Raw genomic sequence first — 16,699 nt, forward strand, 5'->3', positions numbered from 1 at the left:
ATTAATTTTTTGGTCCTGAAGAAAGGTGGCTCCTTCTGCCCCATCCTGGCCTTGAAGCGGGTAAGTGCTGGTCTGCAGGTGCAACTGCATGGAAATCTTTAGGTCTGTGATCGCCTTGGTTTGGCTGGGTGAATTCTTGATGCCCCTGGACCTCATGGAGTCCTATCAGAACTTTTCCAGTGCATTTCATCACAAGCGTTATTTTTGCTCCTGTGTTCTTGGTTGCATTCCAATTTGGGGCCTTGCCCTTTGGTCTGGCTGGAGTCGCCACACCTTTTCCAAGGTTATGTTGGTGATTGTGGTTTATCTGTGTTGCCAGGGAATCGGGGTATATGCTTACCTGGACGACTGGATGATTTGGGTGGATTCAGCCCAAGCCAGCCTGGCCACTTTTCAGGATATCTCTCGGTTGGAAACCCCAGTGCTGGGTCGTGAATCAAGACGAGAGTCACCTGGTCCCTTCCCAGGTGTTGGTGTCCCTCCTGGATGTCTGTGCAGAGAAGCTTCAGGTGTGGTAGTGCAGATTTTCTGAGCTTCTGGTTCCCATGTTGTGGGACCACTTAAAGCTCCTGGGATCCATGGCTGCAATACTGGAAGTGGTGCCTTGGGTGAAGGCTTACATGCGTCCCTTACAGCAGTCTCTGTTGTCTTGATGGACTCAGACCTCTCAGGGCTTCTATCGTCCTCTGCCTTTTTTGCCCTAGGCGAGAATAATTCTGGCCTGTTGTGTCAGCCTGGATCATCTCCTAAGAAGAATACCACTGGTTTCCCCGCAGTAGGTGCTTGTCACCACAGATGCGGGTTTCCTCTGCTGGGGAGTTCCTTGCCAGGGTAATGTGGCACAGGGGACCTGTACCCAGTAGGAGGCGGTCTGATCCATTAATCTCCTGACGACGTGGGCGGTTCGCCTGGCCCTTCTAGATTTCCTTCCGCTGATTCAGGGAAAGTTGGTCAGAATGATGCCCGATAATGCCACTACGGTGGCCTATATCAACCAGCAGGAAGGACCAGGATTTAGGTGGTAGCCTTGGAGGCAACGTGCCACTGTAGTGGGCAGAGAATCACCTGCAGGCTCTCTCAGCGATACATATTGTGAGCATGGGCGATGTGCAAGCAGACTTTTTCATTTGCTCTCGCCTGGATCTGCGAGAACAGGAGCTAGGGCAACAGACTTTCGAACTCATTCTGGACCCCTGGGGCACCCTGCTGTTCAGTCTGATGGCTTCTGGATGTAGTGCGAAAATCAGTCGCGAAGAGTAGTTCTCTTCCTGGGGCTGACGGAGCACAGCGAAAACACTGCTGCACCTAATTGCATAGAAAAAAGAACTAAGGAGCCACGCTTGCACTGCGGGCAGGAAGCCATTCGCACTGCTCGCGCGACAGAGCTCTCTGAAAAGACTGTCTTTATTTTGCTTGCAACATTTTTTGCAGATTCCTGGGCCGCTGTGGACAATGACCCACATGTGAGAACAAGCAGCCTGCTTGTCCTCGGAGAAACAACAGTTGCACAGCATATTGTTCATTTTTATACTTTAATAAAAAGATGTAATTTACAATCATAAGTGTTCAAGGCTTCTGCAGATGAGGACAGAGTCCATAGGAAAGGGGCAAAGTCGGGGCCAGGGAAGAGACAGAGACAGAACTTGTGGGAATGGGGTGGGGAGAGATGAAATGAAACTCAGTTTTTTGTGTACTTCCATCTTCTGCTGAGAAGGGAATAACATCCACTTGTGTGGCACAGTGTGGCTGGTGAAGAACACCTCAGAGGCAGGAGCTCTACAGTCCATGCATATGACTATTTAACTGCTGGAGCTGCTGGTGTTTGTCATAAATTATCCCAAGTCCCATCTTGTTCCAGTGCAGAAGCTGGAATTCATAGGAGCTGGGTTTAACACACGGACGTCTCAAGCTTATCTGCCCCAGGCAAGGGCAGACAATCTTCTGGCCCTAGTGTCCTTGGCTCGAACATCTCAACAGTTCACAGCTCGGCAGATGTTGAGGCTTTTGGGCCATATTGCCTCCACAGTTCATGTGACTCACATGGCACATCTATATATGAGATCAGCTCAATGGACCCTAGTTTCCCAGTGGTCTCAGTCTGCGGGGGATCTAGAGGATGTCACCCATCTTTCCACCGATTTTTGCAATTCCCTTCAGTGGTGGACCATTCGCTCCAATCTGACCTTGGGACGTCCATTTGAAATTCCTCAGCCACAAAATGTGCTGATGACGGATGCAACCCTCCTGGGCTGGGGAGCTCATGTAGATGGGCCACACACTCAATGAAGCTTGGTCTTTTCAGGAAACGGGTCTTCAGATCAACCTCCTTGAATTGCGAGCGATCTGGAACGCTCTAAAGGCTTTCAGAGACCGGCTGTCCAATCAAATTATCCTAATTCAGACAGACAATCAGGTTGCCATGTATTACACCAACAAGCAGGGGGGTACCACCGGATCTCGCCCTCTGTGTCAGGAAGCCGTCAGGATGTGGCTTTGGGCTCACCGCCATTTTGTGTTTCTCCAAGCCACATATCTAGCAGGTGTAAACAACAGTCTGGCCGACAGGTTGAGCAGGATGATGCAACCTCACGAGTGGTTTCTGAACATGGACATTGTCTGCAAAATCTTCCGAGCGTGGGACACCCCCTCGGTAGATCTTTTTGCCACTCAGACCAACCACAAAGTCTCTCAGTTCTGTTCCAGGCTTCAGACCCTTGACAGACTAGCGTCAAGATGCTTTTTTCCTACATCGGGGGACAGGTTTTCTGTATGCGTATCCTCCCATACCTTTAGTAGGGAAAACTCTGCTGAAACTCAGGCAAGACCTCGGAACCATGATTCTGATAGCACCTTTCTGGCCCCATCAGATGTGGTTTCCTCTTCTTCTGGAGTTGTCCTCCGAAGAACCGTGGAGATGGGGGTGTTTTCCGACCCTTATCACTCAGAACGAGGGGTCGCTTCTACATCCCAACCTTCAGTCTCTGGCTCTGACGGCCTGGATGTTGAGAACTTAGAAGTAGCCTCTTCAGGTCTTTCAGAGGGTGTCTCCCTAGTTTTGCTTGCTTCCAGGAAAGATTCCACGAAAAAGAGTTGTTGTTTTAAATGGAGGAGGTTTGCTGTCTGGTGTGACAGCAAGGCCCTAGATCCTTTTTCTTGTCCTACACGGACCCTGCATGAATACCTTCTACACTTACCAGAGTCTGATCTCAAGACCAACTCTGTAAGAGTTCATCTTAGTGCAATTAGTGCTTATCAACGTGGAGAAGGGCAGCCTATCTCTGGACAGCCTTTAGTTGTTCGCTTCATGAGAGGTTTGCTTTTGTCAAAGCCCCCTATCAAACATCCACCAGTGTCATGGGATTTCAACGTCGTTCTCACCCAGCTGATGAAGCCTCCATTTGAGCCACTGAGTTCCTGTCTGTCATGGGATCTCAACGTCGTTCTCACCCAGTGGATGAAGCCTCCTTTTGAGCCACTGAGTTCCTGCCATCTGAAGTTCTTGACCTGGAAGGTTATTTTCTTGGTGGCTGTTACTTCAGCTCGTAGAGTCAGTGACCTCCAAGCCCTGGTAGTCCATGCTCCTTATATTAAATTTCATCATAACAGAGTAGTCCTCCGCACTCATGTCTTGCCAACATTTTTTCCCCGTCCTCATACCTGCCCTGCTGAACGTCAGTTGCATACATTGGACTGCAAGAGAGCATTGGCCTTCTATGTGGAGCGGACAAGCCCCTTCAGAAAGTCCACCCAAATGTTTGTTTCTTTTGATCCCAACAGAAGGGGAGTCGCTGTTGTGGAAATGCACCATTTCTAATTGGCTAGCAGATTGCATTTCCTTCACTTATGCCCATGCTGGGCTGACTCTTGAGAGTCATGTCACGGCTAATAGTATTAGAGCCATGGCAGCGTTGGTGGCCTACTTGAAGTCAGCCACTATTGAAGAGTTTTGCAAGACTGTGATGTGGTCATCAGTCCACACACTCACATCTCATTACTGCCTCCAGCAGGATAGCTGACGCGACAGTCGGTTTGGGCAGTCAGTGCTGCAGAATCTGTTCAGGGTTTAGAATTCAACTCCACCCCCCCCATTAGGCCCATTTTTATTCTGTTCCAGGCTGCACTCTCAATTAGGTGTTTCTTCGTAGGTCAATTTTTGTTATGTCCTCGCCGTTGTGAGGCCCAATTGACCCTGCTTGTTGTTTTGAGTGAGCCTGGGGGCTAGGGATACCCATATGTGAGAACAAAGCAGCCTGCTTGTCCTCGAAGAAAGCGAAGTTACTTACCTGTAGCAGGTATTCTCCGAGGACAGCAGGCTGATTGTTCTCACCAACCCGCCTGCCTGCCTCTCCTTTGGAGTTGTTCCTTTCTTTGGTTTTGCTTCATAAGTTGACTGAAGCGGGACTCTTGCGCGACGGGCAGTAAGATGGCCGCCCATTCGCGGTGCGCGCACCCGCGCACTCGAAGGCTCTAGCAAACTTTTTGTTGCTAGGAATATTACCGTTTCTGGGTCTGCCGTGGACGTCACCCAATCGTGAGAACAATCAGCCTGCTGTCCTCGGAGAATACCTGCTACAGGCATGCATCTTCGCTTTACTCTTTCCAAAAATACTAAGACTAGGGGGCATGCAATGACGCTACAAAGTAGGAAATTAAAAACTAATCAGAGAAAATATTTTTTTTCACTCATCGTATGATTAATTTCTGGAATTCGTTGCCAGAGAATATAGTAAAAGCAGTTATCGTAGTGGGGTTTAAAAAAGATATGGACAGCTTTCTAAAAGAAAAGTCTATGCCATTATTAAAATGGATTTGGGGAATATCCACTGCTTATTTCTGGGATAAGCAGCATAAAATATATTGTACTATTTGTGGGATCTTTCCAGGTACTGTAACCTGGCTTGGCCTCTATTGGAAACAGGATGCTGGGCATGATGGACCTTCTATCTGTCCCAGTATGGCAATAGTTATGTACTTCATTAAACTTTGGAATTTGTTGGCAGAGAATTTGGTAAATGTAGTTAACTTAGCAGTGTTTAAAAAAGTTTTGGATAATGTCCTAATAGTAAAGTCCATAAGCCATTATTGATGGACTTGGAAAAATCCACTGCTTATTTCCAAGATAAGCAGCATAAAATTTGTTTTGTTTTACTCTTTTGAGATCTTGCCAAGTACTTGTGACCTGTATTGGTTACTGTTGGAAACAGAATACTGAGCTTGGTGGACCTTTGGTCTGTGCAAGTATGGCAATGCTTAGGTTTTAAGGTCTCCTGCATCCTGTTCTCAGTAACTGCTGTCCTGCCTGTGTTTCATGTTTTTGATGAATTGTCACTGCCTTTCTCCTCCCATGTTAATTTCCCTTCTTCCCTATTGTCTTCCTGGGTATATTCCTTTGCGTCTCTTTTCTCTGTCTCCAGCCTCAGTAGTGGCCCCTATTTTCAGCCTGCTGTTTCTAGTCTCCTCTTCTTCCTTCTCCAGCAGCCCTATTAATTGTGGACACAGGATTGGGATCATGTTCTTTGCTCTTGTCATTGTGGGCTTGAAATATGAATAGAAGTGCCTCTTCCTTATTGTCCTTTCCGTAGTCTAACAAGTGGCTTGTGTACCCTTCCTAGCAGCAGATGGGGAAGGAGAGCTGAAATTTTCAGACATCACTGGTAAGTAGGCTGCTGCCCCCTGGTACTTGCCAGTATTTTCTCAGTTTCCAGCAGATAGGAACATAAGTGTAGCGATACTGGGTCAGACCAGTGGTCCATCTAGCCCATTATCCTGTTTCCAACAGTGGCCAAGCCAGGTCACAAGTGCCTGGCATAAACCCAAATTGTGGCAACACTCCATTCTGCAAATCTCCGGGCAAGCAGTTGCTTCCCCATGTCTGTCTCAATAGCCTGCTACTGGGTGGGAAAATGTGGGAAAGAAATGTTACAAATAAATAGCAGACTATGGGCTTTGCCTTCAGGAACTTGTGCAAACCTTTTTATACTCTGATAAACTAACCACTGTTATTATATCCTCTTGCAAAGAGTTCCAGAACTTAATGTTCATTGAGTGAACATTGCTTCCTATCCCATGACTTTAATTTTCTCAGGAGTCTGTCATAAGGAACTTTATTAAAAGCATTCTGAAAATCTAGATACATTACATCAACTGGCTCACCTTTATCCACATGTTTAGTCACACCTTCAAAGAAGTGAAACAAATTGGTGAGGCAAGACTTCACTTGGCTGAAGCCGTTTTGACTCTATCCCATTCAACCTTGTTTGTCTACGTGTTCTGTAACTTTATTCTTTATAATAGTTTCCACTATTTTTCCCTGCATTGATGTCTGACTTACTAGTCTGTAATTTCCCAGATCACCCCAGAACACTTTAAAGAAATCTTCGTCACATTGGCCACCCTCCAATCTTCAGTTACTGTAGATGATTTTAATGATAGGTTGCCTAGGGTGTTGAGGTTGGAAATGGCCGCTACCAGGAGGTCACGGAGCAACTAGCTCCGAAGACCCTGTACAGAAAAACAGCTAAAATCCAGCTGAAAACTGGCCGAAAGATCACCAAATGAACCATCAGCTGACAGGGAAGAGCTACGACTACTGCCGAATCTGGTAAACGGTCGAAACTACTACTACTACTATTTAGCATTTCTATAGCACTACAAGGCATACGCAGCGCTGTACAAACTCTCACCTGGAACACCGATTAACCTGAGGAGCTCTCCCGACCGGGTCACAGATCGGGTCACGGGCCGCAGGTCAAAGACCAGGCCGCAGAAAGCAGCTCTGGGCAGACCACGGCTTTCTCCTCGTCCTTAATGACAACGGACTCACTGACACGACCCATTAGCTGATCGTACCCGGGAACGAGACCCTGATCGGACTCGATGCTCAATCGCTGCGGAGGGGGACGATCTCACCTGTGCGCCGACTGCACAGGGGCCACAGACACCAACCGACGGTTCCCAGGCGACCCGACGCCAAGACAACATCCCCTTCGACCGGGAGTGCGGCTCAGAAGTAGACATTGGCACCCCCTCACAGGCTGTGAAGCGAGGGGAGCAGCAGAGCCCAGCCGCGGACCACGTCCGATCAGAGTGAAGAAAAAGAGGATCGCAGCTGTACGCCAGGAAACCACTCTCACACGGAGATCCTGCGAACGACCCTAATCCCGCAGCCGGCCACCACGGACCACCCCAACCCTGCGACCACCCACCACGGACCCACGATGATCACGGCAGCCGCGGATGGAGAGGCCCGCACCCATCCAACTATCGCGGATGCTGAACCCCGCCTGCTAACTGAAACCTCCAAGAACCGGGAAAGGAACTAGCCGGTGAACAGAACGAACGGTGAGGTGGAAGAGAAAACCACCACGTGCTTGGATCCCACCACTAGGCGAACCTGACAAAGACTTGCGACTGACCCGTACCCAAAAATTGAGTACTGTCTGTTGAATACCGTCAGCTGAGGACCCACAAACCTAAGTTGTAAGGAAAAAAAAATTGCTGCAGACATTAATCCTATTGTCCTGCTGCATGCTGAGTGCTCCTCGGAGGTTCAATGTGGTGCGAAACCCAATGAGCGTGACCCAGAGACTCAACTACCCTCCACACCACCAGCCAAGTGGAACGAAATCGGGAACAAACAGATGGGATAACCATCTCCTGAAGTGAAATCCGATCTGCTACCCACGCTCTTAAGTCTTGTGTTCCAGTCCTCCTGATCTAGCTTCTCCCTGCTTGTCCCAATCCATTGGCCCCAGCTTGTTCCCGTCCGCCTGATCCAGCCTCTCCCTGCCTGTTCCAGTCCATCTGCTCCAGCTTGTTCCAGTCCGCCTGATCCAGCTTCTCTAGCTTGTTCCAGTCCGCCTGATCCAGCTTCTCTAGCTTGTTCCTGTCCACCTGATTCTGCTTCTCCCTGCTTGTTACAGTCCCTGCTTGTTCCAGTCCACCAATCCAGCTTCTCCCTGCTTGTTCCAGTCCATGTGCTCCAGCTTGTACCAGTCTGCCTGATCCAGCTTCTCCCTGCTTGTTCCAGTCCATGTGCTCCAGCTTGTACCAGTCCGCCTGATCCAGCTTCTCCCTGCTTGTTCCAGTCCATCTGCTCTAGCATGTTCCAGTCTGCCTGACCCAGCTCGTCCCAGTCTGTCTGCTCCTGCTTGTTCCAGTCCACCTGATCCAGCTCGTTCCAGCTTGCTCCAATCCTGCTGCTGTGCTCTCTTCTGCTCCATATTATTCCAGCTTGCTCCAGTCCCACTGCTGTGCTCTCCACCGCACTCACCTGTTCCTGCCTGCCTGCCTGCTAGCCAATCAACCAACCTCCAAATTATTCCAGCTTGTTCCAGTCCTGCAGCTGAGCTCTCCACCGCACTCACCCTGCCTGCCTGCTAGCCAATCAACCAACCTGCCTGCTTGTCAGCCCTTCAACAACCTGCCTGCACAACTACCTACCTGCCTCCCCACCTGCCGCCTTACCAGCCCATCACTCTCCTGACTGACTGCTCACCCTTCAACCTGCCTGCCTCCCAGCCCATCTACCTGCCTGCCTACCCCACAGCCCAGCAACCTACCTGCCTGCCAGCCCCTCAATTTACCTCCCCACCTGCCAATCTGCCTGTCAAACCACCATCACTACATATGCACCCGCAAAACACCTCAGTCACTACTTATGGCCCCCATACACATTCTCATCATTACCCTGTCCCTTCCTAATCTATTCCCCCTCCCCCCACCGCTGTATACCGCACAAACTCACTGCCCATCCATGTCCTTTCCCGTCCTGCTCACTACTGCAATACCCTACCCACCCCATCCCACACCACCACACCATCCCCTACTGTCCTCCTCCTTCCTAGCTCTCAAACTTCAACACCTCCTTCCTGCCATGAACCCTTCCCCATTCCTCCTAAGCACATCCCGTCTTTGTCGCCTTCGTCGCCCTACCTCCCCCACCCTCCTCCGCACTCTTGCTCCTTCTCCTGCTATCCGCGGGAGACATCAATCCCAACCCAGGTCCCCCACACCCATCCTCGTCCTCGTCTCATCCATGCAAACGTTTTCGTGATGTCTCCAATTTCATCTCTATTCCCCTCCTCCCCCACTCCTCGTGTGCCCTGTGGAATGCCCGCTCGGTCTGCAACAAACTTTCCTTCACCCATGATCTCTTCATCTCCCGTTCCCTTCAACTGCTCACCCTAATTGAAACCTGGGTCACCCCTGATGACTCTGCCTCAGTCGCGGCCCTATGCCATGGCGGTTATCTCTTCTCCCATTCTCCCCACCCAGTTGGCCGCGTTGGAGGCGTCGGATTACTACTTTCGCCCTCCTGCAGTTTTCAACCTCTCCTCCTACCGCAGTCTCACTGCTTCTCATCCTTTGAAGTTCACTCCATCCGTCTATTCTACCCGCTGCTACTCAAAGTTGCAGTCATTTACCGCCCCCCTGATAAGTCCCTCTCTTCCTTCCTTACCTACTTCGATGCCAGGCTCTCTGTTTTTCTTGATCTCTCATCCCCATCCCTCATTCTTGGAGACTTTAACAATACACACTGATGATCCATCCAACTCCTTATGCTTCTCAGTTCCTCACTCTAACCTCCTCCTTCAACCTCAAACTGAGCTCCACCAACCCTACTCACCAATCTGGCCACTGTGTTGACCTCGTCCTCTCCTCTACCTGCTCACCCTCCAATTTCTGCGCCTCAGCTCTTCCTCTCTCTGATCATCACCTGATCACCTTCACACTTCACCCTCCCCCTCAGTTCCGCCCAACACTAACCAGTACTTCAAGGAATCTCCAGGCTGTCGACCCTCCCACCTTATCCTCTAGTATCTCTAATCTCCTCCCTTCCATCATGTCCACCGAGTCTGTCGACAAGGCTGTCTCCACTTACAATGCCACTTTCTTCTCTGCACTGGACACCCTTGCACCATCCATCTTCCGTCCCACAAGGCGTACTAATCCCCAGCCCTGGCTGACCCCTTGCAACCGATACCTTTGCTCCTGTGCCCGATCTGCTGAACGCCTCTGGAGGAAATCTCACACCCATACTGATTTCATTCATTACAAATTCATGCTATCCTCCTTCCAGTCCTCCTTATTCCTCGCCAAACAGGACTGTTACACCCAATTGACTAATTCCCTCAGCTCTAACCCTCGTCATCTCTTCGCCACCCTTAACTCCCTTCTCAAAGTGCCCTCTGCTCCCACCCCCCCTCACTCTCTCCTCAATCACTGGCTGATTACTTCCGCGACAAGGTGCAGAAGATCAACCTTGAATTCACCACCAAACCATCTCCTCCTCTTCACCCTATAACCCACTCCCTCAACCAACCAACCCAAGCCTCCTTCTCCTCTTTTCCTGATATCACCGAAGAGGAAACCGCCCATCTTCTTTCCTCCTAGAAATGCGCCACCTGTTCCTCTGACCCCATCCCCACCAACTTACTCAACACCATCTCTCCTACTGTCACCCCCCCCATCTGTCATATCCTCAACCACTGCAACTGTCCCTGACACCTTCAAGCATGCTGTAGTCACACCACTCCTCAAAAAAACCATCACTTGACCCTACCTGTCCCTCCAACTACCGCCCAGTTTCCCTCCTACCCTTCCTCTCCAAGATACTTGAACGCGCGTTCATAGCCGTTACCTTGAATTTCTCTTCTCTCATGCCATCCTCGATCCGCTTCAATCTGGCTTTCGCCCCCTACATGCGACAGATCCGGCACTATCTAAAGTCTGCAATGACCTGTTTCTTGCCAAATCCAGAGGCCACTACTCCATCCTCATCCTCCTCGACCTATCCGCCGCTTTTAATACTGTCAATCACAGTTTACTTCTTGCCACACTGTCCTCATTTGGGTTCCAGGGCTCTGTCCTCTCCTGGTTCTCCTCTTATCTCTCCCACCGTACCTTCAGCGTACATTCTCATGGTTCTTCCTCCACCCCCATCCCGCTCTCTGTTGGAGTTCCTCAGGGATCTGTCCTTGGACCCCTTTTTTTTTCAATCTACACCTCTTCCCTAGGCTCACTGATCTCATGGTTTCCAATATCTTTATGCTGATGACACCCAACTTTATCTCTCCACACCAGACCTCACTGCGGAAACCCAGGCCAAGGTATCAGCCTGCTTATCCGACATTGCTGCCTGGATGTCCAACCGCCACCTGAAACTGAACATGGCCAAGACCGAGCTTATTGTCTTCCCACTCAAACCCACTTCTCCTCTCCCTCCACTCTCTATATCAGGTGATAACACCCTCATCCTCCCCGTCTCATCTGCCTGCAACCTCGAAATCGTCTTCGACTCCTCCCTGTCCTTCTTTGCGCATATCCAGCAGATAGCCAAGATCTGTCACTTCTTCCTCTATAACATTAGCAAAATTCGCCCTTTCCTCTCTGAGCATACCACCCGAACCCTCATCCACTCATTACCTCTCGCCTTGACTACTGCAACCTACTCCTCACTGGCCTGCCACTTAGCCATCTATCCCCCCTTCAGTCCGCTCAGAACTCTGCTGCACGTCTTATCTTCCGCCTGGACCGATATACTCATATCACCCCTCTCCTCAAGTCACTTCACTGGCTTCCGATTAGGTACCGCATACAGTTCAAGCTTCTCCTACTCACCTACAAATGCACTCGATCTGCAGCCCTTCCTTATCTCTCTACCCTCATCTCCCCGTACGTCCCTACCCGTAACCTCTGCTCTCAAGACAAATCCCTCCTCTCAGTACCCTTCTCCACCACCGCCAACTCCAGGCTCCGCCCTTTCTGCCTCACCTCACCCCATGCTTGGAATAAACTCCCTGAACCCTTTCGCCAGGCCCCCTCCCTGCCCATCTTCAAATCCTTGCTCAAAGCCCACCTCTTCAGTGTCGCCTTCGGCAGCTACTACTACTACTACTATTTAGCATTTCTATAGCGCAACAAGGCGTACGCAGCGCTGCATAAACATAGAAGAAAGTCCCTGCTCAAAGAGCTTACAATCTAATAGACAAAAATAAAGTAAGCAAATCAAATCAATTAACGTGTACAGGAAGGAGGAGGGTAGGTGGAGGCGAGTGGTTAGAAGTGGTTAAGAGTCAAAAGCAATGTTAAAGAGGTAGGCTTTCAGTCTAGATTTAAAGGTGGCCAAGGATGGGGCAAGACGTAGGGGCTCAGGAAGTTTATTCCAGGCGTAGGGTGCAGCGAGACAGAAGGCGCGAAGTCTGGAGTTGGCAGTAGTGGAGAAGGGAACAGATAAGAAGGATTTATCCATGGAGCGGAGTGCACGGGAAGGGGTGTAGGGAAGGACGAGTGTGGAGAGATACTGGGGAGCAGCAGAGTGAATACATTTATAGGTTAGTAGAAGAAGTTTGAACAGGATGCGAAAACGGATAGGGAGCCAGTGAAGTGACTTGAGGAGAGGGGAAGTATGAGTAAAGCGACCCTGGCGGAAGACGAGACGGGCAGCAGAGTTTTGAACCGATTGGAGAGGGGAAGTATGAGTAAAGCGACCCTGGCGGAAGACGAGACGGGCAGCAGAGTTTTGAACCGATTGGAGAGGGGAGAGGTGACTAAGTGGGAGGCCAGCAAGAAGCAGATTGCAGTAGTCTAAGTGAGAGGTGACAAGGGTGTGGATGAGGGTTTTGGTAGAGTGCTCGGAAAGAAAGGGGCGGATTTTACGGATGTTGTAAAGAAAGAAATGACAGGTCTTGGCAATCTGCTGAATATGAGCAGAGAAGGAGAGAGAGGAGTCAAAGATTGACCCCAAGGTTTCGAGCTGAGGAGACAGGGAGAATGAGAGAGCCATCAACAGAAATAGAAAATGGGGGGAGTGGGGAGGTGGGTTTGGGGGGAAAAATGAGAAGCTCGGTTTTGGTCTTGTTTAATTTCAGGTGGCATTGAGACATCCAGACAGCAATGTCAGACAAGCACGCTGAAACTTTGGTTTGGATGCAAGGTGAGATATCAGGGGTAGAAAGGTAGATTTGGGAGTCATCAGCATAGAGATGGTAGGAAAAGCCATGGGATGAGATTAATGAACCAAGGGAAGAAGTGTAGATAGAAAAGAGGAGGGGACCATGAACAGAACCCTGAGGTACGCTGACAGGCAGAGGGATAGAAGTAGAAGAGGATCCACCAGAGTGAACACTAAAGGTGCGGAGGGAGAGGTAGGAAGAGAACCAGGAAAGGACAGAGCCCTTGAATCCAAGTGAGGACAGGGTATCGAGAAGTATGCTGTGATCGACAGTGTCAAAAGCAGCGGAAAGATCAAGAATGAGGATTGAATATTGACCTCTGGATTTATCCAGTAATAGGTCATTGGAGACTTTAGTAAGCGCAGTTTCAGTTGAGTGGAGAGGGCGAAAACCAGATTGTAGTGGGTCAAGAATAGCATGTGAGGAGAGAAAATCAAGGCAGCGGCGGTGAACAGCACGCTCAAGTAATTTGGAGAGAAATGGAAGGAGGGAAGATGGGTTGGTAATTAGAGGGACAAGTAGGGTTGAGTGAAGGCTTCTTAAGGAGAGGTGTGACCACATCATGTTTAAAGGCAGCTGGGACAGTCGCAGTGGAAAGTGAGAGGTTGAGAATGTGGCAGATAAAAGGAATAAGAGCAGGAGAGATGGCATTAAGAAGGTGGGTGGGAATGGGATCAGAGGAACAGGTGGTACATTTTGAGGAAGAAAGGAGAAGTGTAGTTTCCTCAATAGTAACTTCAGGAAAGGAGGAAAGGGAATGAGGGGAAGGAGAGAGAGGGGAACGGACTAGTGGAGGGAGAGGTGGTGAGGTAGAGAATGCAAGGTTTATCTTTTGAACCTTGTCGTGAAAGAATTCAGCAAGGGTCTGAGGAGATAATGAAGGGGGAGTTGGGGGACCTTGAGGAGAGAGTTCAATGTGGTGAAGAGAAGTCGAGGGTTAGAGCCAAGAGAGTTAGTCAGTTGGATTTAATAATCCTGTTTGGCGTGTAAAAGAACAGATTGGAAGGAGGTCAGCATGAACTTTAAAGTGTAAGAAATCTGTAAGGGCCCGAGATTTCAGCCAGAGGCGTTCGGCTGAGCGGGTACAGGAACGTAGGTAGCGGATATTAGAAGTCAGCCAAGGTTGGGGTTTTGTACACTTTATAGGGCGGGTTATCAAAGTTGCAAGAGTGTCTATGGCAGATGATAGAATATTGTTGTAAGAAGAAACAGCCTCGTTGACAGACGTGGATGGTACCACAGTCGAGAGGAGGTTTGAAACATGGGAGGATAGAGATGACTGGTCAATACCATGAAGATTCCTAGATAAATTAGATAAGATAGGACGGGACTGGGAGGGAGGAGATTTAAGTGTGAAAGTTATAAGATGGTGATCAGAGAGGGGAAGATCAAAGGCAAGGAAACTAGAGGGTGAACAGTTAGAGGAGAAGATAAGATCAAGACAGTGACCATTTTGATGAGTGTTGGAGGTGGAGAATAGTTGGAGATTAAAGGAGGATGTTAAAGCGAGTAACTCGGAAATATAAGAGTTGGAAGGATCATTAGCAGGAATATTAAAGTCACCAAGGATGAGAGAGGGGGGGAGGAAGGATCATGGAAGAAGGCAAGCCAGGCATCAAAGTCACTGAGAAAGGACGAAAGGGACTTATCAGGGGGATGATAAATGACCACTATTCGAAGAGGCAGATGAGAGAAAAGGCGGATAGAGTGGACTTCAAAGGAGGAAAAACAGTGAGATTGAGGTGGAAGAAGGGGTTGAAATCTGGAGGAGGGAGAGAGAAGTAGTCCAACACCGCCTCAGCGACCAGCAGGGCGAGGAGTATGTGAAAAAAGATAACCGCCATGGCAGAGGGCTGCGACTGAAGCAGAGTCCTCAGGGCAGAGCCAGGTTTCTGTTATGGCGAGCAGATGGAGGTGACGCGAGCTAAAGAGGTCCTAGATATAGAGGAGTTTGTTACAGATAGAGCGGGCATTCCATAGGGTGCAAGAGAAGGGCAGAGAAGAGGAGGGGAGTAGAGGAATAGAGATTGAGGTTAGAGAGGTTGCGGTGAGATCTGTAGAGTTGGGATAATAGTTGGTGAGGAGGGCCCGGATTGGGATTGATGTCACCGTCTGAGAGTAAGAGAAGGAGTAAAAGAGCGGAGGAGAGTAGGAGAGGTGTGGCCACGAAGGCGTCGAAGGCGAGAGGTATTTGGGTAGAATGGGGAAGGCAAAATGGAGGGAAGAAAGAGACGGAGATTAAAAGCCAAGAGGGAGGAAGAGGGTAGGAGAGAAGGTGAGGTGATTAAATCGATGGATGGGCAGTGAGTTCCTATAGCAGAGAGAGGTAGGGGGTGAGGGAAAAGATTAGGAATGGACAGGGCTAGGAAGAGAATAGGGGCCATAAACGACTAAGGTACTTTAGCAACTGGGAAGAAGATTTGATGTAAAGCGAAAAAGTGCCCCGCGTGCCATTAGGCGCGCGGCACCTAGAGTGGAGACCCTGAGTGGATTGGAGTGGACCTGCGTGTCACCCCGGATACAGCTGTGAGGAAATGCAGAAGGGCTGCAAGTCTTCCACAGCACCTGGTAGGAGCACTGGGCACCTAGAGCGGAGACCCTGAGTGGATTGGCGTGGACCTGGGTGTCATCCCGGAGAGGGCTGTAAGGATATGCAGATGAGCTGCAATTCCTCCACAGCACCTGAAAGGCAGCTGGTGGTAGAGCTGGGCACCTCTCAGCTGAGGAAAGGCTTACCAGGGGTTAGGCCGAAGCCAGCATTCCTCCCCCTGAGGGTCGCCTAACCACCATACCTCTATTCAGGAATTCTAGACTGCCCAAACTTGACATTTCATCCTTTAGATTGTAAGCTCCTTTGAGCAGGGACTGTCCTTCTTTGTTAAACTGTACAGTGCTGCGTAACTCTAGTAGCGCTCTAGAAATGTCAAGTAGTAGTAGTAGTAGGCTGATGTAGAAGGACCCAGTCCTAGAACCCATGTTAGGGATATGGTTAAGGTCTTCTCTCCCTTTCTCCTGTGACTTTCTAAGTACCTTGCTGCCATAGAGTGCAGTGTTTGTCTCCTCAGCATGAAGCTTCCACCTAAGGGTGCTAGCTTGGTGATGCATTAGGCCCTTGCTTTTGGGGTTACAGTGGTTCTCCTCCCTTCTCACTCCCTTGTAGATCCTGACATCGCTAAGAGGGTTAAAAAAAAAAAAACTGGCTGTCTAGCAGAGTTTTAATTTGTTGTTTGTCAGTGAAATAGATCTTCAAAAAGAGAAATGAAAAATTTTATTCCACACCCAGAGATACCAGAAGAGCCTGTTGGGAGCTCAGTGAGACTTGGGTCATACTTTTTTTTTGTAGTGCAGGAGCAATTCTGGGCAGGCTGGTCATGTTGGTGGGTATGCCAGCAAACCAGCTAGTTAATTATATTTGAACTGGTGGTGGGAACCGGCTGCTTAGCATGGCATCTGCTTTCCTTTGTCCTAGCTGTGAAGCCTTAGAAAACTGAGCATCTTTTAAATCTGTGGTTTCTTAATTGTCTGAAGTCTGTTTTGTCAGCTATGAACATGCTGAAGAAATATCTAAGGAGATAGTACAGGTTCTCATGGAGACTTTGCCACCTTTGTAAGTCTATCTTATGTGGATTGGTGTGAGTTGTACCAGCAAGGATAATGGATAGTTTTGACCTTTCTGGCTTTATTCAAGGGTCGAGTTCTGTGACATCTAAAGCCACCTAACTGAAGATCACTTAAAAATATTA

At 49.3% G+C, this 16,699-nt stretch overlaps 1 protein-coding gene across 1 annotated transcript in view; it reads left to right on the forward strand.

Annotated features, from left to right (window-relative positions):
• The window catches only part of DYRK1A (dual specificity tyrosine phosphorylation regulated kinase 1A), a 646,342-nt gene that overhangs the window by 97,531 nt on the left and 532,112 nt on the right, over positions 1 to 16,699 (forward strand).

Source organism: Microcaecilia unicolor, chromosome 4 (genome assembly GCF_901765095.1).
Source record: "Microcaecilia unicolor chromosome 4, aMicUni1.1, whole genome shotgun sequence".
Classification (NCBI taxonomy): Eukaryota; Metazoa; Chordata; class Amphibia; order Gymnophiona; family Siphonopidae; genus Microcaecilia; species Microcaecilia unicolor.